This window comes from Macaca fascicularis, chromosome 18 (genome assembly GCF_037993035.2).
Source record: "Macaca fascicularis isolate 582-1 chromosome 18, T2T-MFA8v1.1".
Taxonomy (NCBI): domain Eukaryota; kingdom Metazoa; phylum Chordata; class Mammalia; order Primates; family Cercopithecidae; genus Macaca; species Macaca fascicularis.
The window spans coordinates 46,051,415-46,075,427 of record NC_088392.1 but is presented as its reverse complement, the minus strand read 5'-3'; the positions used below and the strand labels follow the sequence as shown (position 1 = coordinate 46,075,427).

The following is a 24,013-nucleotide window of genomic DNA, read 5'->3' as shown; positions in this document are numbered from 1 at the left end:
ATATACAAATATAAGCATAGTTAAATAAATTATATAAATGATATCATTATTAAATAATACCATCTTATATGGTATAATAAGTTATATGAATTATCTAAAAATGTAATATATGTTCCCACAGTCTTCTCCCTAAGTTAATGACAGCTCTGTCCTTCAGGTTTTTAGGCCAAAAATACTTGAAGTCACCTTTCCTTTGCTCTATTTTTTATTCTCTTCATTCAAACCATGAAAGAATATTATTGTCACTGCATTTAAAATAGTGCCGGGATCTGATCTCACTTCAGTATCTCCACTACTACTGTGCTTTCCTGTCTCCTACCTGAGCCTCAAAACTGCTTTTCCAGCTTAGATCCTTGTCTTTTCTGTCTATTCTTAATTAAAACCGTCAGAGGAAACATTTTTCTGAAGCCTGAAAACTTATAGGACCATACCGAGAGCCTAGGTTAATCTAACTTAGACAATGGGCCTCAGTAACCATTGCTCTAATAAAACCCCTTCATTTCCTACATTAGGAGGGCAAGGCTAGAGACACATCTCACTCAGCAAATTAATGGCCCTGTGTGGCCTGTGAAATTTTCTTCTGACCTGACCTAGGTGGTTTTTCAATAGATGTCTCATCCATCTGAGCACCCTTGGAGTAAAGAGCTGCAAGACTAGCGCCTTGATGACACTCATCAGATTGTTCTGCTCTTAGGGTCAGGGTAACTCCTGACTGAGAGATATCTTGGGAATTAACCTCTTTCTCTAGCATGAACCAGTAAGTATTTTGACAAAACCCATTTTTAAGGCTATCTATGTCTGCGTGTGGAGTCCAGTGTAGTGACTCAAATAGGATGCAGCTGGCCTTGGAATTCTTACAGAATAAAGAAGAATAGGCCGGGCGCGGTGGCTCAAGCCTGTAATCCCAGCACTTTGGGAGGCCGAGGCGGGCGGATCACAAGGTCAGGAGATCGAGACCACAGTGAAACCCCGTCTCTACTAAAAATACAAAAAATTAGCCGGGCGCGGTGGCGGGCGCCTGTAGTCCCAGCTACTCAGGAGGCTGAGGCAGGAGAATGGCGGGAACCCGGGAGGCGGAGCTTGCAGTGAGCCGAGATCGCGCCACTGCACTCCAGCCTGGGCAACAGCGTGAGACTCCGTCTCAAAAAAAAAAAAAAAAAAAAAAAAAAAAAAAAAAAAAAAGAAGAATAGTCTATACTCTTGTAAACTATAATAATAATAAAAATGCAAGGTCTTTCACAAACATGTAGCATTTCTGAGTGGGGCTACCTGTTACCCGAGAGAAATGGGGAGCCACACCCAAAATGTCAATAAAATAAGCTAAAGGAGGATTCTACTCTGATCTCACTCCCTTGACACATTTAAGTAGATTTGATGCCAAGAAGAAAAGACTTCTCTAATTTCAATCTAAAAGGAAACTTTCACACCATTTAGTTCAATATTCTCACCCAGTTGAGGATATTAGGCCCAGAGCGCAAACTAACTTTTTCAAGTTTTCCGCACTAGTTAAAATTAAACAGAACCTAGAATTAAGCTCTCAGTTTTGGTGATTATTCCACCTCCCAGTATAGTGAGAACTGGAAAGAATTTAGTTATAAGTGGAATTTTTACAGAAAATCTCTACAAATTCCTTTGGGTTCCCATTAAAATTTTAGCCTTTTAGTCCCTTCTTATGAATCTTTGACCTCTTACATAACAGTATTCAAATAAAGTACATAATTGAAAAAATTCTTTCAGAAATTTATTTTTCACTCAATAGCTTCTAGATATCTATATTTTATACATATTTATCTCCCACATAGGTAGACATATAATACAACTATACTAAAATTTAAAAATTGAATAATTATTTCCTCTTGGTATCTCTGATGTCTTTCCAATGGCCTCAAACTGAGGTTTTAAATCAATTTGGTCAGTCCTTTTTTTAAAATATGAATACCATGTTTCAGGTATTTTTTCATGGCAGTCTCACTTCATTCCTTTTCCTAATCTATCTCAGAAAGATCCTTTTGTAACATCATAGACTTGAGATGCTATGCATAAGCTGAGATTCTGGATGACTTTAGGGATGAGTTCAAGGGTGATGTGATGTTGGCCTGTGGGCTGCATATAGCTATGCTTCCAAAGGAAGCGTCCAGAGCTTTAACCAGATCAATACAGACAGAAAGATTAACTCTTCTAGAAGGGAAGACAGAAGCAAGGACAGAGAAAACAGTCTAAGCCCGATGATGTATAGGAGGTAGACCAGGAACTTGAAGTGGTTTATGTAGTCTCTTCTATGGGTGCTGGTGGGGTAATATCAAAAGGGAGTTGTGATGGTCATTATTACCTCTGTCTACAAATTATTTCTATCTCTCCTCTTCCACCACCTTGCAAATAAGTGGAGTAAAATTTCTCCAAAGAAACTTTATCAAATTGTATGCATGTTATCATGTTCCCATGTGTAACCTCTTTGAACACATATGTTGTTTGGAGCCTCTGTCAGCCCAAGGAACTGTAATAAGCATTGCTCCCCTTCCGGCATCCCTACCTAATGACTTGCACTGGACACATAACACTTAAGGAATCAACTTTTGCTGTTTCAAACCGCAAGGGTTCTGTGTGTGTGTTTTTTTTTTTTTTTTTTTTTTTTTTTTTTTTTATCTCAATGTAAACTCTCTTAACTGTGTGACACAGAAATTTAGTTGTTTTGAACATCATCTGCACACTCAGATTATTTTCCATAGGTAAAGGAGAATGAGACTTGCTATAAATTCGTTTGGAAGCAAGTTTTCCTGTGTACTGGAATTACATATTGAGGCCTGTTTACCAGGACCTAGTAGACTAGAATGTGAAGTGGGAATGGGACTCGGTGAGTCAGGCCAAACAGACTGTGATGGAAAATCATCTGATTCACTTTGGGAGAGTCAGTCAGACTTGGAATATCACTGGAGTGGCCACGGCTATCTTCATGAATAGACCAAGATCATCTCTCAGGAGGAATATATCTAGGGGATACATCCCAGAAGATTGTTCTTTTATAAGGCCAGTGCTAACCAGTAGAAAGTACCTCACACATATTTCCATGTGTAACATATTCAGGTTCCCTTTCACATTCTGATATTTTACTCATTTAAGTAGCTTCTGTTTCAGGGCAAAAACAGAAGGACATTCTGTGAAAACAAATACAATTATTCAAAACTAATGAAAAAAATACATGTTTTCAACAAATTTTGAAAGATGGAAGAGATTGACTTTCAGTCAAGTCAGTCAAGGGACCAGGGTCCTGGCCCCAGGATGAGAAAGCTACTTCATCTCATTTTGCCTTTACTTAACTCAGCTGCCAACATAAGACATACGTAGGTTATTTTTAGGACCCCAGTTTAGCTCTAATATTCATTGACTCTAAGCCATTTTGTTACTCATTACTTTGTGTAATCAGGTCAGTTATATATTTGTAACATGTCCCCAGAATGCTTTATACTCTAATTTTAAAGAACTTAAAAAAAAAAAAAAAAAAAAAGAAGCTAAATGTTGTTAGAAGTGTTTATGTTTTCAAAAAAAGAAAGACTCAATCAGCATAAAAACCACTTTAGTATTTTAAATTGTACTGTTCTTCTGAGCCTTCTTTACACAGCAGTTTGGATTACCCCCTAAGGGTCTATAATTGACAAAAAGAAAACTACAGTTAGAATAATGATTAGAATTGCTAATCTGTGATATTCTGAATCTATCAAGCTCTATCTTTCCTCTTAATTGAAAAGCCATCAGAAGATTCAAGTAAAGTTAGCTTTGCTTTAACACATTTAAAAATTTCAAAGATAAATAACACAGCCTACATCATATTTTTTTAGTGAATCATGATCTTTGTGAGACCGTCACACCTGCATGCTAATTTGTGATTCATTATGTCCCATATTAAAACACAATACAGAACTTCTCTAGTATTTTTACCCTGTGAAGATTATTTTAAAGCAACAATTACTTTTAATAAGGTGTCTCTTTTCTTGTAGAGAGTTCAAGAGATTAAAACTTTCTGGTCTCCATGGATTTGATGTTTGCTAGACTAAGCAATCAAACATTCAGATATTCATGGCAATCCCGGGGTAAACTGTGAGAATTCTCATTTTTCAATGGCTTAGACCAAATTGCTCTCAATGCAGACCCTCAGACAAAAGTTTCTATACAGAAAACAGAAACGATAAATTTTGCAATCAAGCAGGGAAACAGAAAAAGAAAATGTAAGAGGACATTGCTGAGTTCCACCACTATGAATGGCTGGTGCTCTATCCCACAGAATCCAAGAGATCTAAGAAATATGCCTGAGATCTTTTTGTCCAGGGAAAAAAAGGAAGAAACACATATCAATTATCAATGGGATATTATCAACTTTGCACTTCTGGGTTGTTTATGTATGAGTTCTAGTGGATTCCTATGGATGTCTTATGATACAGAATAAGAGAAGCTCTGGACCAAGAAACAAGAGAAGTTAAGAGGCTTTTGGGTTACACTTGCATGAACCTAGCTGAAGAACACATCAAATTTACTATTAAAATAGGGGTTGAACTAAAAGTTAAAGCTAAAAAGTTTAGAAGTGGTACACAAATGGGGCCCCAAACAGTCCAGTTTTTGGACTCCTCAGATGTATTCATACCTTCCACTAAATTCAATATGGCAAAGTGGCCCTTTCAAGATGACAGCGAGTCACAAACTCTGCAAATAATTGACACAAGAGGGTTAGAAGAATAACCTGTAGTCTTCACTGTAGCAACATAGTCCTAAACATGTATTGATATTTATTATTTCCTTCCTCCCTCAATTATTCCAGGATTCCCTCACTTTTGACTAGATCGTCAACTGGTCTAATTGGCTTGCTTAAAATATGACTGAAATTTCTTCCACAAGTACTTAATTGTCTTGCTTTCTGGACCTTGGTTGCTACAATTGCCCATTAACTATTATCGCTGAAAATGGCACCACAAGAGACATCATAATGAATCCTCTCTGACCCTGTTATATAGCTAGAAGGCTAGCTATTTAGAGTAATTGGAATACATTTATTCCCCCAGTATAATTACTTGCATTTTTCTGCCCTTGTTTCTACTAGCATTAGGAGCTCAAAGTGACCATGTGCTAGTTCTAGCTTCAAGGTCTTTGGAACCTTTACTGTATCCTCTGAAAGAAGAAGTTCTCAAGAGTCAGGGCTTAGCAGACCCTAAGTCTGCGGAAATGAGAAAAAAAAAATTACACATGAATGACTGAAAATGCTGGTGAGAGCGCCCAATTCTATTACTTGCCCTTGGTTCCCAGACTTATGTATTTGAGTTGTCAGGCAGACAATGCCATATAGGTAATCTAATGTGTCGAGCACCATCTTTCACTCTAGATTGTGGCCTCTAGAGGATTGCCAACACCGAGCTTGTCAGAGATGCCAGTTCTGCCTTCATTGTACATTCTTTACAGCCTAAAGGAAAGGCATGCCTGTGGGCCCACCCAGGGAATTAAGTCATTGCTTGTTGGTCCTCCAATTAATAATCACAGACTTAAAGACAAGAGGCTTACTTCTCTGAACATTCTGACCACTTCATCAGTAGTAGTCCTTGTACTTTCTGCATCATTTATTCTGTAAACAGAGTTATGTCCCAACTTCAAAAGCCACCCCAGCAATGTACTAGAGCAAGGAAATCTTTCCAGAATATTGAATCTTAAGACAGTGGTGGATGTTCACATACCATCTTTAATCTACACCCTTGCCCAACCACTAAAAACATCTAGAGATTCACATCCATATATATTCTGTCTCTGTGTGTATGTGTGTGTGTGTGTGTGTGTGTGTGTGTGTGTGTGTGTGTATAAATAATTGGTACATATATATTATATATATAAGATATATGGAAGTGAATATATATAATATATACATATATATGTACCAATTACTTCTAGCATATATTAACCAGACTTTAAGTGTATTTAGTATGTAAGCTATACCCTCAAAGAGCAGTGGCTGAATTTCCTGATTGGATTACACTAAGCCCTGACCCTAGTATTGGCATGAAGGTAGTGTCGGGTGGTAGAGGCAGGGGCAGACCTTGCAGATGGCAAGTGTAAGTTTGAGAGATAATTGCTTTAGGTGAGTATTTATAGAATCACCAAGCCTGGGAAACTCTTCTCCTAAATCTCAGGAAGGTAAATTTTTCTGCTGGCATAGAGGTTTCAGAGGACTTTTGGTAATTTTAGGCTCTCAGGCTCAGCTACCAACTCTTTATGTACTAGATTTCGGGGCTCAACTCTTTTCTTTCCAGGCCTCTGACATTGACATAGAAAACCTGTCACTGAGTCTCCAGGCTTAAAATTAAAGACTGGAATGCATTTTTAGAACTGTGTCTTTAGGGGCTATAGTGAGAAGGGTTTCCTTTATTTATTTATTTGTTTTTATTTTTATTTTTTGAGACGGAGTCTCACGCTGTTGCCCAGGCTGGAGTGCAGTGGCGCGATCTCGGCTCACTGCAAGCTCCGCCTCCCGGGTTCCCGCCATTCTCCTGCCTCAGCCTCCTGAGTAGCTGGGACTACAGGCGCCCGCCACCGCGCCCGGCTAATTTTTTGTATTTTTAGTAGAGACGGGGTTTCACAGTGGTCTCGATCTCCTGACCTTGTGATCCGCCCGCCTCGGCCTCCCAAAGTGCTGGGATTACAGGCTTGAGCCACCGCGCCCGGCCGGGTTTCCTTTAACATTGCAATGGAGGCACTTCAGTTTCCTTGAGTTGATTGCTGTCTGACCAAACCTTTCATTATTTTTTTGGTCATAATTTCCAAAGCAGTTAACAAATTTCAACTTATATCATCAGCCTTATAACTAAAGTTTTCCCCATACTGTTTAAGTGCCCTAACTGTCATATAATTCAATGCTTCACATCTCACATGCCCATTGTCACAATTAACCAAAGGTAAGATTCTCAATGAACATGTTACTACATGCCATGTGTTAATCTCTAACCCCAGTCCTGGTCCTGTATCAATGTTATTAATCTGAGTTCCTCCCAAAACAGGCATAAAACAAAGATTTATGAATGGTATGTTATTTGGGAATGTGATTTAATGGGGCAGGAATAAGGGACAAAGGAAACAAAACCAGAAAGAAGGCAAAACCAATGCAAAAATATTTAATCAAATTGGCTAACATTAAGGGCAATTAGTTGTTGAATGCAGTGGGTGTTTTGTGAAGCCTTAGAAGATATTTCATAAAGAAAGTGAGGGTAATCACTTATCCGTCACCCTCATTCCACGCTGTAGGGACAGAATACAACTTTACCTCAAAGAAAACTGGGACTTGTTAGAAAAGTAAATTTTTTGGCTACACCCCAGCTCTGGTTGGGTGATTCTGTTATGCATTTACATTTGAGAGTCACTAAACTATAGCAGGGTTCTGCAAACTAGTCCAGGTGACCACCTGTTTTTGTAAATAAAATTATATTGGAACACAGCTATGCTCATTCATTTGCTATTGATTGTCTATGGCTGCTTTTACTACAATGGGAGAATTGAGTAGCTGCAACAGGGACTGTATGGACTGTAAAGAGAAACATATTTACTATCTGGCCCTTTCCAGAAAAATGTTGCTGACCCATGAGCTATAGAACCCAAAAAGAGAGTTATATGGTAACACAGGCTGGATGCCAGCTGATTATTTATAGAGACAACATGTGCCATAGGATTTAAGCGGGAAAGACACAAGTGCAAAGCAAGCTACTCAGGGAAAGATCCAACTGTGGCTGGAGGTAAGAAGTTGGGTAAGTGGAAAACAGTAAAGAAGGGCACCTTTTCAAATTTTCTAAGAGATGAGAATCTATGTGAAATAGTAAATACCTCTGATTCATAGGAATAGCTAACTTAGGTAGTATTGAGATGTAAGTTGGTTACAGGTTAGGGTTCTGATTCTAGAATTCATCAAGATTTCCTCATTTTATATTTCAGTGTAAGCCACCCATGCATTTTCTTCATAAGTTAGGAAAAGCATATTGGGTTTGAGTCTCAGCTCCTATACTAAATAGCTAAGTGATCTTGGGCAAATTACTTAACATCTTTGAGCTTCATTGTACAACATTCCTGTATAAGAGGATGCCTATAAGGAATAAAATTATTTTGAATATGAAAAGTAATTGGCAGAATGCCTGGCATATAATTATGGGTTGAGTCAGGTAGAGTTCTAAATTGAAAATAACAAATTCCACTTTAACTGGTTTAATTAGCAAAGAAATCCATTAAGGGAAATTAGCTCATAAAGGACAGAATATCACACTTGGAAAACTTGCAGCTAGGAACAACACTTAGCTTCACTATGGTCTGACACCAGCAAAGATGCTACAACCACTGCTGGTGGGCATGGATCCCACAGCTGACACTGATGAGGGTGTCAGTAGGACTCTTGTTGCTGCTGACCCTGGAAACCACAGTTCTCCACAGCTCCCCTTGCCAGAAAAATGGCTCTGCTTGGTGCATGTTTTCTCCAATTACTCAGTTCCCAAATCAAGGTTAGGGAGACCAGTTTCCAAATCAAAGTCTTGTGAGACTCATCCAATTAGTAAAGTCTAATTCAAATGCTGCATGGCAGTTTTCAAGGAGGCTAGCAAAGGCAAGTTTTAAGACTTCTTCCTTGGGCAAGCATGACTACTAAAGCAGAAAATCCTCAAACATCCTGAGACTGTTCTTAAAGTGATAAACAACCAGAAAACAAGACAAATGTTCGGCATCAGCCTCAATATTATTCATTTCCTTCCCACTTTGCATGCCCTTAGAAAACCTGCTAGTCTTCCTTCATGACAAAAATGCCAAAAGCAATTGCAACAAAAGCCAACATTGACAAATGGGATCTAATTAAACTAAAGAGCTCCTGCACAGCAAAAGAAACTATCATCAGAGTGAACAGGCAACTTACCAAATGGGGGAATATTTTTGCAATCTACCCATCTGACAAAGGTCTAATATCCAGAATCTACAAGGAGCTTAAACCAATTTACAAGAAAAATACAACCCCATCAAAAAGTGGGCAAAGGTTATAAACAGATACTTCTCAGAAGAAGACATTTATGCATTTAACAAACATATGAAAATAGCTCGATATCACTGATCTTTAGAGAAATGCAAATCAAAACCACAATGAGATACCATCTCACACCAGTCCGAATGGCGATTATTAAAAAGTCAAGAAACAACAGATGCTGGTGAGGCTGTGGAGAAATAGGAACACTTTTACACTGTTGGTGGGAATGTAAATAAGTTCAACCATTGTGGAAGACAGTGTAGTGATTCCTCAAGGATCTAGAACCAGAAATGCCATTTGACCCAGCAATCCCATTATTGGGTATATACCCCCAAAAATGTAAATTATTCTACTATAAAGACACATGCACATGTATGTTTATTGCAGCAATATTTACAATAACAAAGACATAAAACCAACCTGAATCCCATCAATGATAGACTGGATAAGAAAATGTGGTACATATATACCATGGGATACTATGCAGCCATAAAAAGGAATGAGATCATGTCCTTTGCCGGGACATGGATGATGCTGGAAGCTATCAACCTCAGCAAACTAACATAGGAACAGAAAACCAAACACTCCATGTTTTCACTCATAAGTGGGAGCTGAACAATGAGAAAACATGGACACAGGGAGGGGAACATCATACACTGGTGCTTGTCGGGGGTTGGGGGGTGAAGGGAGGGAGAGCATTAAGACCAATAGCTAGTGCATGTGGGGCTTAAAACCTAGATGACGGATTGATAGGTGCAGCAAACCACCATGGCACCCATAAACCTTTATAACGAACCTACATGTTCTGCACTTGTATCCCAGAATTTAAAGTAAATTTTTTAAAAAAAGACCAAAATATAAACACACACACATACACACACGTGCGCACACACACACAAATTGTTTCCAAAAAGACTGATAAACATAAAATATGTTTGCTAGGAATGCTTCTTTTCATCTTGCCTGAACTGTGGTGAGACAGCCTGTCTGAGAATGAAGCCATGTAGAGACTAACGTGGCAAAGAACGGAAAGAGACAGAGGCCTAGTGACATCATTTGAGCTCCTGGATCCAGTTTTTCCTGAAGCCAGTTACCCCCAGTGCTTCTCGATCACACAAGGCAACAAATTGTTTTTCTTTTTTTCTTTCTTTTTTAAAGAAAGAAAACCTACAGTCTTTCCTCCTGCTAATACTATAGAATCACCCACAAAAAAGTTTCATTTATTCAGTTACATACTTGTAGCCTATCATACTTTTTAACTTCTTCTATTAAAATTGTAAGACATTATAAGAAATAAACAAGCATAATATATAGAAAAATAAAATTGCCCTAAAAATGTCAACTTTTAAATGTAATAGGGATTTTTCTCATTCATTGCTCCTGCCAAAATGTCACTCAGGAAAGAAACAAGTGAAAAGTCAATGTTGACTTTCTCAGCTACCACCTCCTAAAGCTATTTCTTCTCCACTGAAATTCCTCTAAACATTGGCTGACTTGTTATAGACGTATGAATTAATGGGAATTAAGCATCCACTCTTTCAATAAGGACTAATAGGTAGGTGTATTGCCTAACAAATTGTAACTTAACATCACATAAAGGCATATAAGATCTCAAATTTAAATGTACTCATTATTTACAAATTGTTTTCAAGATAACCAGATAACAAATTAGGACACCTATTTTGACTCAGATCACTAGATGACTATGGGACTCCAGGACAAATTATTTCACAACCTAGTACCTACACTTTCCATTTTTTAAACCAAAGAAAAATGTTTTCCTAGCTTCCAATGTTTAATCTCATATAGTTTAAAAAGTTTGCATGCACGATTGGTGTAGTCTTATTTTTAATCAATATTACAAGTAAATAGCTTGGGAAGTGATTGGACAAAAGGTCTAAATACAAGTAAGTAGGTAATGAGGTTAAACTAGTTAATTCAAGTGGACACAAAGACAACCTATTTCTTATAATAGGATAGTAATAACAATGGGCCATTCTAAATACAGAGTACGAAAAGTGTCTGTCTGTCATTTGGCTTTACAATTTTCCTTTCAAATTGCTAACAAATGGCTATGTTTTGGACCAGCAGAAGAAGGAGGTGGAGATGGAACCTGGCATTTGCTCTGTAGATAAGTCTATAGAAGATGAGGATAATTGTTTTTTTTTTTTCTTCTTCTTTCCCATAGCCCTTCTGCAGGGTGAGTTCTTGTTTGTTTTGGAAAAACAGGACTATTGAGTAATTTCAGACTGTAGATGACTTTTATCCCTGTGTTTCTTTAATGTGCATGTATATTCCTTTTGCCAAGAACTTGGAATTTGCTACAGGAAAAGATGGGTTTTCTTGTTTTTGTTTGTTTGTTTGTTTGTTTGTGTTTTAGGGTTATTGTTGTACTGCAGGAAAGAGAATATAAATTCTAAGCTTTTCAGAAATTACTACGTACTCTTCACAATTTCATGCATTACCATGTCACCAGGTTGACTTAGAAAACATCCATTTGGGTTAGGCCCAATTTTTTTGTGCAGGGAAGGGAAACATTGGCCCCACTTTTAAATGAAAGCACATGCTAACTGATATATTGTATGAAACATCTGCATAATGTATTATATAGAACATAGACTCTGTGATGAGAAATTCAGATGACAGGACAATATGAACCTGTCTAAAGACTTATCATCACTGCATAGCAATTCTAAGAAGTTGTAGGGCAAAAAGCTTATATTTATGATATATATGAGTTAATGAAAAGACATTATTATCTTCTGATTATTACAGTACCTTCATGGAAAATCAATATAATCTAAAGTGTGCTTTCTTTCATTCCCTCGGCAGTAAAAGACACTTGGTGGGCACCGTCTTCCAATCTGACCACCTGGTGTATGCTGCAGATAATCGATCTTTTCTTCACTCCTCTAGGCATCACCATTCTCTCTTCCTTCACCAGAGATAGGGAGGACACCCAGGACACTGTGCCATGCTGCCAATTGTCATTTCTACCACATAAGCAAAGAGAAAAGCCAAGACTGGGCTTCAAATTCATTTACAGGCTTATATATGGCTTAGTTTTATTTTTTTTTCCAATAACTATAACTACTTGATTGGTCTGATAGATGTCAAAACCTGATAAAATAACCAGCATAGCTTTTCGCTCTGAATCTCACCTCCAAAAAAAACACACAGGCCAGGGTGATTTCTCTCTTCAATAGAAAATGTAACCAGAGATGAAACTAAGCCTTCTCTGCATGGTTTTCATGTGCATGTGGTTTCCAGGGAAACCTTACCCTGATATTTTTAAATGTTAGGATAGTAACTGGTACCCCTCAGATTCTGGTTTTGAGCATATTAAGAATGTTCACAGAATCAAAGAAAGAGAAAAAGGAGCTATTGAAAAAAAAAGTTTCTCGTAAAACTGAATTTCATAATTTTAAAAGAGATATGTTATAAACTACATTTAAAAGGGTCCACAGAAAATGGAAGATTAAGACTAAAATTTGAGTGAGTGGAAAAGGAAGAGAATTGTTTGTTCAGGTGAGCAAACAAATACATCCTTATTTTAGGGTGGTTTTTCAGATTTCAGAGTAAGGAGAAGACAGTAAGCTGAAAGTTTGGTATTTCAATTACCTGATTTTCTCTGTTCTAGATGAAGAAGGGTCACAGGAAGACAGAGAAATGGCAGGTTACAACCCTCTTAAAAACAAATTTAGTAGGAGAGACCAAAAAGTAACCTAATAAAGATAATTTGCCTTAACTCTTCAATTTACATTAATGTAGATATATATTAATGATGATTATGAAATAATAATGACAAAAACATTACTCCAAAGCAGTGCAGCTCTTTAATAAAGAATACAATTTACTATCTCCTGAATTTATAACTTTTATTATTCTCGTCCAGAATTTATTTTCTTTCTACCTATTCAAAATCTACCTTTTGATTTTTAATGCCCCTTTTCTCTTTCATGTCTGCTAAATGATGCTTGCTTCATCTCTCTCTTCTCAAATTCACTTAAAACTAATGAGAGACATTGGATTAATTTTATATCTGAAAAAGATAACTTTCTAAACTACCTACTACTAAACTATGTACTAAACTACTACAGTTTCTTTGGAAATAAAATGTTATTACTGGATAATATTCCTTTTCTGTAGAAAAATGAATGTACTACAAATGTTGTACACATCTTAAACTTCTACTGGAATAATGTTCATTTAAAACTCAACTCTAAAACAGACAGGGATGGAAACATGCTTCTAATAACAGGAAGGAAAAAAAGGAAGGAGAGAGAAAGAAAGAGATTGAAAGAGTACACACATGCAGAAGTCAAGCACAGTCTGTGTTAAACGACACCTTGATTGGCTCCGATTAAGAATTATACAGCATGGCAGGTTCCTATATTATTAGTGACTTCCCCCGACATTCAGGAAGCAAAGAATAAACAAGAGGAAAACACTTCCTCTTCTAGTATGGCTGTAAGAGGAAAGGGGTTTTGCTAAAAGTCCTCAATGTGTGAACTCATGGAGGAATTCAGGGATTAACAAAATGTTTATTTTACAACCATTTTGACATGGGTTTATTATTTATTCATTGATTGGATATTATTTTTGTGCCTTTCTGGAAAACATAGGCATGTTTTACTTTAAGTTTGGGTTCTCATTATCTAGCATAGTCCTTGGCAAAAAATATATGTCTATCTCATGTTTGTTTGATGAGTAAGAGGATGGGAAGGTAATAGGATTACAGGCTGTCTCAGTCCTAGCTCAGGTTGTGCTGGAGGAAGTAGGTTTTCACCCAGATCTAAAAGCATAGCGTAGCAATTAGGTGGGAGACCATAAGGTGAGAAGTGAATCTGGACAATGTCAGTATGCAAAGAGATGAAAACCCTGAAACCTCGTGGATATAGCACTTCAATATTTTCAAAGTTGATCTTGTCTAATTCTAGAAACCAATTTATATAATTCATCATTTGAAGAAAATATTAGACCTGAGTTTTCTGGTTTAGTCATATCCTTTATAAACTAACTGAATAATTGTGATCTTTTATCTCATGCTGTGAAAATGCCAGCTTTTCAATGCCTCAAGGCATCCCAGTACAGATGGTCTCTCATTGCAGAGCCAACAACCATCACTTTATTTTACCAATATCTAAGAGACAGACTGATTACATTTACATCAATCATCCTGAATAATAGAGACAAAAATCACTGTATTGTTGCAAAATACATGTCTTTCACTTTCTAGAGAACTGTCTGTGATTTGCAACATTTATCTGTGAAATGTAGGAAAAAGTCATGTGACAACATTCTATTTGGTTAAGTCAGAGGGGGGAAATGTATAATTTTTGAGAGGACAAGCAATAAATGTGATTCATGATTTCAGAAATCTTCAGTCTTCTCTTGAGGACAAGACAGTGTTCCAACAGAATCCAGCAGAATTATTCAATTGTCTAGCACTACGGCAGTTCTCCATACACCAAATGGCTTAAATGTGTTGATTGAGGGTTAAAGAAAGCAAGACATTTACTCAAGCATCTTCTTCTCTCTGGGTGTTTTAACAAACTTTGGTACCTATACAGTCTTACAGTTTCAATTGAGATCATAGCTACAGGCTGATATAATATAATTTTGCTGTCTTTACAATTATGTCTTTCTAATTGGCAAGACTGAAATGGGCTATCCTTTTAGAAAATTGAAAAATAAACTTACAGAAAAGAGGAAAATGATTTATTAACTTGTGTCTTTCTCAACAGCCATAAGGGTGATGCAAGTTCACAAATGCTGGTTCTAGTTTTTAAGGTCATTTAATAAACAACAAGAAATTGCATTACTGAATATTTTACTGGATCCTACTTTCTAGCATACATAGGCAATGGCTATATATGAGATGATGTCTTTAAAAATGTTACAGCTATTGGATGTTTTACTTTTTTGATTTAAAATATAGTACTCAAAGATATAATTATACTAATTAGCAGACTGAGTTGAGTGTCTTCCTAAAGCATGGGCAATATTTTCCCACATTGTTTCCTAAATAGCACCAAATACTGACCAGATATTTTGTTGACACTCAGTAAATCATTCAGGGTTGATTGAGAGAAAGTGTTCTCTGTTTTGTTCAACATTTATGTCACTTTTCCAAATACATAATTTATCAAATTACTCAAACAATAATCATGCTGTATTTTGTTTTTGCCTTTTCTTTCTTTCTTTCTTTCTTTCTTTCTTTCTTTCTTTCTTTCTTTCTTTCTTTCTTTCTTTCTTTCTTTCTTTCTTTCTTTCTTTCTTTCTTTCTTTTTTCATGTAGTCCACCCATTTAATTGTTTTGGAGTTATAGGCCAATGGAAAAAAAACAACAATTTTCCATCTTATTAAAATTAAGACCTCTTTGGGCAGTAAGTTAAAAACAGCTGAACAAAAACACTTCGAACTTGGCAGGTGGCTAGGACTCCTGAGGAATCATGTCACAGCTATGTTTCCAAAAAATATTTGAAATTAAGGTTTAGAGATTTTAAAGGTCTCTTCTGAGTCCAAACTTTTGGCAGATGTCAAAATTTTAGGAAATCATTATGGAAGAGAGGAAACTAGCCCAAACTTTTTTTTTCCCCCTTGCCCAGACAGATTAAAGCAAGGACTAAATCATCAATGGAGTTTGAAAGGGAGGAATCCTACCATAATAACATAGATCTTCATTTCTCTGGCCTGATGATTGAGGTGTAAGAGGTGATCTGGTGCAGTTGGAATCATCTTGGCAAGAATTCTAGTCTTAACTATTTGAATAATTAGTTGTATACCTTTAGCAAACTCCCTCATCTTCTTTGGGCTTCAGTTTCTCCATGCGTCTGATATAGATAGCAGCAATAACAATTGGGTTTTAACTGAAATATTTTTGAAGATACTTGCAAAAGATAAAGGAAGTTAAAATTATTTTGCATATCCCCCATCACCCCAAGGCTACCACACATAATTATAGGATTGTTTCAAATTGCTTACTTGGTTTTGTTTGTAGAGGCTTGTCTTAAGTAAGAAAAGAGGCTGAAATCACATCAATTCCCAAATCCAGCAGTTGTGATTATGTTTATTTAGTGCTGTGAAAGTCAGCACTGCGGTTTGAAGACTGATGTTATCAAGATGATGAAATTAGCCATGTGGTGAATCTGATTTGGGTAATCAAATGACCAAAATACCTGACCCAAAGTAAATTCTAATCATTTCCATTCTCAACTTTGTTAGTGATTTGGGTTTTCATTAAAATTATTCAACCCGGGCTTGGCACGGAGACTCATGCCTATAATCCCAGCACTTCGGGAGGCCGAGGCGGGCAGATCACAAGGTCAGGAGATAGAAAGCATCCTGGCCAACATGTGTTGGCCGCGTCTCTACTGAAAAAATGCAAAAATTAGCTGGGCGTGGTGGCACATACCTGTAATCCCAGCTACTCAGGAGGCTGAGGCAAAAGAATCACTTGAACCAGGCAGTTGGAGGTTGCAGTGAGCCAAGATCACACCACAACACCCCACCCTGGTGACAGAGCAAGACTCCATCTCAAGGAAAAAAAAGAAGTATTCAATCTGGCCCAGTGCGGTGGCTCATGCCTGTAATCCCAACACTTTGGGAGGCCAAGGCAGATAGATCATGAGGTCAAGAGTTCAAGACCAGCCTGGCAAATATGGTGAAACCCAGTCTCTACTAAAAATACAAAAATTAGCCAGGCGTGGTGGCACACGCCTGTAGTCCCAGCTGCTCCGGAGGCTGAGGCAGGATAATTGCTTGAACCCCGGACGTGGAGGTTGCTGTGAGCCGAGATCGCACCACTGCACTCCAGCCTGGTCAACAGAACTAGAATCTGTCTAAAAAAAAAAAAGATTATTCAATCCAAACCATGTTGATTTGCAGGGAAGAATGGAAAAGAAATGAAGCAACAGACAGGAAATATAACAACTAGGGTAAAACATTTAAAAGGAGAGGCAGAATTAACCCCATCAAGCTACCAACGAGTTTCTTCACAGAATTGGAAAAAACTGCTTTCAAGTTCATATGGAACCAAAAAAGAGCCCGCATCTCCAAGACAATCCTAAGTCAAAAGAACAAAGCTGGAGGCATCACGCTACCTGACTTCAAACTATACTACAAGGCTACAGTAACCCAAACAGCATGGTACTGGTACCAAAACAGAGATATAGACCAATGGAACAGAACAGAGTCCTCAGAAATAATACCACACATCTACAGTCATCTGATCTTTGACAAACCTGAGAGAAACAAGAAATGGGGAAAGGATTCCCTATTTAATAAATGGTGCTGGGAAAATTGGCTAGCCATAAGTAGAAAGCTGAAACTGGATCCTTTCCTTACTCCTTATACGAAAATTAATTCAAGATGGATTAGAGACTTAAATGTTAGACCTAATACCATAAAAACCCTAGAGGAAAACCTAGGTAGGACCATTCAGGACATAGGCATGGGCAAAGACTTCATGTCTAAAACACCAAAAGCAACGGCAGCAAAAGCCAAAATTGACAAATGGGATCTCATTAAACTAAAGAGCTTCTGCACAGCAAAAGAAACTACCATCAGAGTGAACAGGCAACCTATAGAATGGGAGAAAATTTTTGCAATCTACTCATCTGACAAAGGGCTAATATCCAGAACCTACAAAGAACTCAAACAAATTTACAAGAAAAAAACAAACAACCCCATCAAAAAGTGGGCAAAGGATATGAACAGACATTTCTCCAAAGAAGACATTCATACAGCCAACAGACACATGAAAAAATGCTCATCATCACTGGCCATCAGAGAAATGCAAATCAAAACCACAATGAGATACCATCTCACACCAGTTAGAATGGCAATCATTAAAAAGCCAGGAAACAACAGGTGCTGGAGAGGATGTGGAGAAATAGGAACACTTTTACACTGTTGGTGGGATTGTAAACTAGTTCAACCATTATGGAAAACAGTATGGCGATTCCTCAAGGATCTAGAACAAGATGTACCATATGACCCAGCCATCCCATTACTGGGTATATACCCAAAGGATTATAAATCATGCTGCTATAAAGACACATGCACACGTATGTTTCTTGCGGCACTATTCACAATAGCAAAGACTTGGAATCAACCCAAATGTCCATCAGTGACAGACTGGATTAAGAAAATGTGGCACATATACACCATGGAATACTATGCAGCCATAAAAAAGGATGAGTTTGTGTCCTTTGTAGGGACATGGATGGAGCTGGAAACCATCATTCTTAGCAAACTATCACAAGAACAGAAAACCAAACACTGCATGTTCTCACTCATAGGTGGGAACTGAACAATGAGATCACTTGGACTCAGGAAGGGGAACATCACACACCGGGGCCTATCATGGGGAGGGGGGAGGGGGGAGGGATTGCATTGGGAGTTATACCTGATGTAAAAGACGAGTTGATGGGTGCTGACGAGTTGATGGGTGCAGCACAGCAACATGGCACAAGTATACATATGTAACAAACCTGCACGTTATGCACATGTACCCTAGAACTTAAAGTATAATAATAATAAAAATAAATAAATAAATACATCTACAAGCTATTAAAAAAAAAAGAAAAATACAATGTTCGTCATCAACATATTTGCTACACATAAATTAAGCAAGGTATTGCAGAGCATAATGTGATACAGAAAGAATTATGAAGTATAGTACTTGCACTTTAGAAGCCTATTAACACCGAGGTCATGGACTTCTGCAAACACTTAATAATTACAAATGGAATATTTGTTATGTCTCAAGTGAATGGTATAGATGGATGGAAAAGGAGTTCAGAGAAGGGAAATAATCATTAGGAGCCAGGAAGTCAGAGAAGGTCTCAGAGCAGAGCCTGGCTGTGAGCAAACAAGTATAAAATCACCCAGCAAAGATAATGAAGTTTACCTTATTTCCTATGTATACTTCATACCAAAAGATGCTGTCACCAAAAGAGGGAGTTGTCTGGGAAGTGGGGGTAAGTTGAAAAAATGATTTAAGGTTAGAGTTACTCAGCTGGTGCAGTGGCTCACACGTGTAGTCCTAACACTTTGGGAGGCTGACGCTGGTGGATTGCTTGAGCTCAGGAGTTTGAGACCAGCCTGGATAACATGGCGAAATCCTGTCTCTACAAAAAGTACAAAAAAAAAAAAAAAAAAAAAAAAATTAGCTGCTTGCCCCTGTAGTCCCAGCTACTTGGGAGGCTGAGATGGGAGGATCGCTTCAACCTAGTAGGTGGAAGTTGCATTGAGGTGCGAGTAAGTCATTGCACTCCAGCCTGGTCAACAGAGCAAGACCTTGTCTCAGAAAAAATAAAAATAAAAATAAAAAATTTAAAAATGTGAGTAACTTACGGAATTGGGATGAAATCACAAAAATGAGGAATAGCTAAACTTACTTGCAATGTTGGTGTCCGTACCCAAATTAACTAACCTTAAATGCAAGATTTAGCAGCAGTTATTTTCCATGTTGAATCACAGAGTTGTGGTTATAGGATGATCTATCCAGGTTGAGAAAGAATTCTGGCCAGCAGTTTGAAGAAATAAAAATCAAGATTAGGCTCAGAGGCAGAGGGTGGTGGGGCCACAGGGCAGGGAAAGATTCCAATCCATGAGACTGCAGAAGGGGAAGTGAGCAGCCTGTACCCATACGGATTAGGGTCTCATGGATGCCACTGGAGAGCATTCCAGTCTCACTGGATATTGGTAGTTCACTAATCCCTGTCAGTCATGATTGTGACCTCTAATATATTGCTATATTTGGTTTTCATTTATACCAAAGTTCCATCTCTCCTTAATCCCAGTGTTTTGTTGGTCTTCTGTGCATCCAGGAAAGTAAGGCTTGAGGAAAAGAAGAGCTGACTTTCTAAGTGTTGTCCACTTTTGGTTATAGCTCCTTAATTCTGAATTGTCACTGAAATCCTCAACCAGCATTAAGCATCAAGTAGGAGATGCGGAGGGGCTATTTGAGAGTTTTCTCCTTCACTGCTGGAAGTGACTCTCTGGTTCCTAGATAAAATAGACCTAAGGTTAGTTCAAAGCAGCAGTTAGTATAAACCTCTACATTTGACCCTCAAAATCATATTGATTCTGCAGAATAGATGCAGATGTTAATTCTAGAGATTAATCCCACTGTAAGACTCAATATTATTAGCACCTTATAGAAGATTGTCCTAATTAAACACATACACACCATATATACATATACACACACACATATATATGTATATACGTATACATTAAAAATGGGTCATAGCATCTCTTATATTGGGCAAATGGTCAAAATGACATTTCTAAGCCATCCTCAAAGTAACTTTGTTATTTTCCAAGCCTTTCCCACTCAGCCTATCTATGAAGATCTTTGCTGCAAAGATTTTTTACTAGATGCATGCTAGACAACTGATAGGATACAATAAAAGAGCAATTCTTAGCCCACAGAGCTCAAGAGCCTCTTAATCAGTGGATAGTACACTGGCAGTGCTACAGACTGAGATTCCTTTAAAATAGCTATGCTGCAACCCAGACCAGCTGCTGACTGACAAGGTAGCATGCATAATCCAGAAAGAGAACAAAAGCCAGTTATTCTTGCTATCCAACCAAGTGTGCTTTTTACAGTGATTAATCCTTTTTGTTAATATAAAACTTACAATACCATTCATCTTATATCCCATTTATTCTTCACCACCCATGAGATCTGATGGACATATGTAACTATATAACATTATATCTTTATTTTACAGGTGAGGAAACTATGGTCAGGAGATTAAGAGGTATGCTTTACATTTCACTTTGTAAATCTAAGAATAGAAAATACAACCCACATCCCTTACCTCCTAGATCTACTGTCTTCCTATTGAAAGACACTGCTTGCCATGTTGTCTCAATGATGTTGGGATCTAAATTTATTCCTTAGTTACTATGTCAGTTTTTGACCTTTTCTTACCTACCAAAGCAATAGCACATAGGAACACATTTTTAAATATTATAATCCTTACATGATGAAGTCCTTTTTGTAACCCAAAACATTCAACTATTTACCTAAATGTGGTTCATTAGGCTGAATATGGCTTAGAATTCACAGCTTTGTAATCCGTTCTTTCACTCATAAAACATTCTTAGTCCTTTGGATTTAAATATTAATCAACACAGGAAACACTCCAACAGCAATGCTATGAGCTAGTGTATTGGGTTCTAGGTAGCAATGAATAGTGGATGGAAATTTCATTGCGACTTGATTCCTTTACTGGAGGAAGCTGCAACCAAGTTAGACTGATATTCAAGAACCAACTACGAACAATCTTACAATAAATGTAAAAATGTAAATATAAATAGATAATCTAAGCACTGATACTGATGAAGTATCAGAATAGTCAAAATGATATGAGATGAATTAGTGCAGGTAATTTCTAAAAACAAATATTTGAGCTGTATTTCAAAGGGTGTTCAAGATTTGGATTTAGAGTAGTACATGTATATGCATTTCACACTGATAGAAGAAAAGGAGAAGAAACCATGATTAGCAAATTCTGTGCCCAAATCAAAAGAAAATATTTAATAATTATCAACCTAACAGAAAACCAAACAACTCAACTTATACTGAATGACTTTAGTGATTCTTTATACTATTATATAAAATCTTTAACGTTTATGGAGTAGAATCACATAGGCCTACATTCAAATCATGGCTATTCTAACATTTAATGTGTTAAGTAGCTAAAACTACTTGACCACCTTTATAGTATATGAATAATTTTACCTATCTATCAAAATAATTTGATAATAGAAAGTTAAAATTGTCTAAGGTATAAGTAAATGTTTAAGTATAAAAAAATGTGAGCTTGCTCTCTATAGACACAACCATGTGTAAATCTGTGTGCCTGTATCTTTATATGAATGTGTATGCACACAAAGACATTAATTTAAAGCACAGAAATATTTATTACTGGACTATAGCATATGTGAAATACTTAGCATAGGGTCTGTCATTATGGCTCTACGCTATCATCTGAACATATGTAATACTATTGTGTGTTGCAAATAGGGGTAAAACTTTTTGTTCCTTTTATATAAAGTGCTTAAAATGCCAGACTGAAATTCAATTGAATTCTGCAAACTTCCAACTTTTTGAACATGTGCAATCATTAGATAATACTAGACACATGGTATATTAACTAATGTTCTAATTTGCCTCATGGCAAGTGCCTTCTCTGAGCTCAAAGTCTACATTTTTATTTTAAAATGTTTTATGTCATGTGACATATAGTTGCTCTCATTTTCCACTGACTTATTTCCCATGAGTTTTCTTCTTAATAAAATTAAAATGTCTATGTCATTTAACTAAGTGCTTTGTAGGGCAAACAACTTGCTTATGTATGCCCTGCTTACAAGCATCTAGAAGACTTTATAAAAGTGAAATACTCTATAAGATTGAATAGATTAATGACTATAACATAAAAGTGAGGGGACTTGGTCTTGGTTCAAAAGAAGATCTTGTGCAGATTTTAGTCACCCTCCTTTTGTCATATCACCACCAGGCTTCTAGATATCTAGGATGTCTTGCTAAAAATTGGTGGAATTTGGAAGTTTTGGGCCATTGAAAGAGAGGTGCAGTACACTGGGTAAATTGGATGGGGCTGTACATGTCTAGATGCACTAGGGTTCTCAAAAGGGACGGAACTAATGTGATATATGTATAAATGAAGGGGAGAATTGGCCTAAGTTTATTAGGAGAATTGACTCACCTGATTACAAGGTGAAGCCCCACAGTAGGTCATCCACAAGCTGAGAAACTAGGAAGCCAGCCCCAAACCTCAAAAGTAGGGAAGCCAACAGTGCAGCCTTCAGTCTGTGGTAGTAAGCCCAAGAGTCCCTGGCAAATCACTGGTGTGAGTCCAAGAAACCAAAAGCTGGAGAACTTGGAGTCTGAAGTTTGAGGGCAGGAAGCATCCAGCACAGAAGAAAGATGAAGGACAGAAGATTCTTCAGCAAGTCTGCTCTTTCCAACTTCTTCTGCCTGCTTTATTCTAGCTGCACTGGCAGCTGATTAGATAGTGCTCACACAGATTGAGGGTGAACCTGCCCCTCCCAGTCCACTGACTCAAATGGTAATCTCCTTTGGCAGCACCCTCACAGACACACCCAAGAACAATACTTTGCATTCTTCAATCCAATCAAGTTGACACTCAACTATCACGCTAGGGTTACAGATCGCCATCACTTCTCCAAGATAGCCAACTGGATCTGATCAATTAAAATATGCATCAAATAGCTTATTAACTTTAAAAGATATATTCATTGATGTTTATAAAGATGAGAAATTATTTATGATGTGAGATTGTGACTCAGTGCTAAAGGTGATCAGAGAGGAGGAGGATTAATTCAGGCTCAATACCAAGACATGAATTAGACAGAAAAAAGTGATTAGAATTCTGAGACATATTTCCAAGTATATTTACTGGTAAAGTTAGGGCTGTAGAATATAGTATATAAAAGATCCTTTGCTCTGAAGGTTAAAAGGGCTGTATCAAGGCAAGATTCTGTGAAAATTTTTAAAAGGCATTTGGTGTCTACTGAGAACTTGTCAAAAAATTGAAAATGAAATCATATCTGAGGATCAGAGTTCTGAAAAAAACCCATGCGCTACCACAGCTCCACTGAAACTACCTCTAGAAACTGCCATTGTAACTCCACACTTGATGGCAGTATTCTGCAGCAAATCTGGGGGAAGTGCTCAGACAACCGCTCAGCCTGGATTCAGATTTATTGGGAAGCCTGGATCCATTTGTGCACGTTATTCTTACTGAGAGTCATCAATGCTTTGTCAAACTCTAGACATGTCTTTTAAATGACCACGAAAGTAAAAATACAGCGAAATGTGGGAGCCAAGCCTTAATGCAGCTGTAATAATTTTCACCCCTAAATCTGAGATCCCAAATTATCAAACCACAGAAAGAACACAATTAGCATGCAGAATACAAATAAATGATGGTG

General features: G+C 37.4%; 1 long non-coding RNA gene across 6 annotated transcripts in view; it reads right to left on the bottom strand.

The window, feature by feature from the left end:
* Positions 1-23,015, bottom strand: part of LOC123570019 (uncharacterized) — a 90,626-nt gene extending 67,611 nt beyond the window's left edge. For all 6 annotated transcript variants that reach the window (XR_012427129.1, XR_012427131.1, XR_012427128.1 and 3 more), the window contains exon 1: positions 22,765-23,015. This is a non-coding gene — a long non-coding RNA (uncharacterized lncRNA). The remainder of the gene's footprint in view (positions 1-22,764) is intronic.
* Positions 23,016-24,013: the final 998 nt, after the last annotated feature.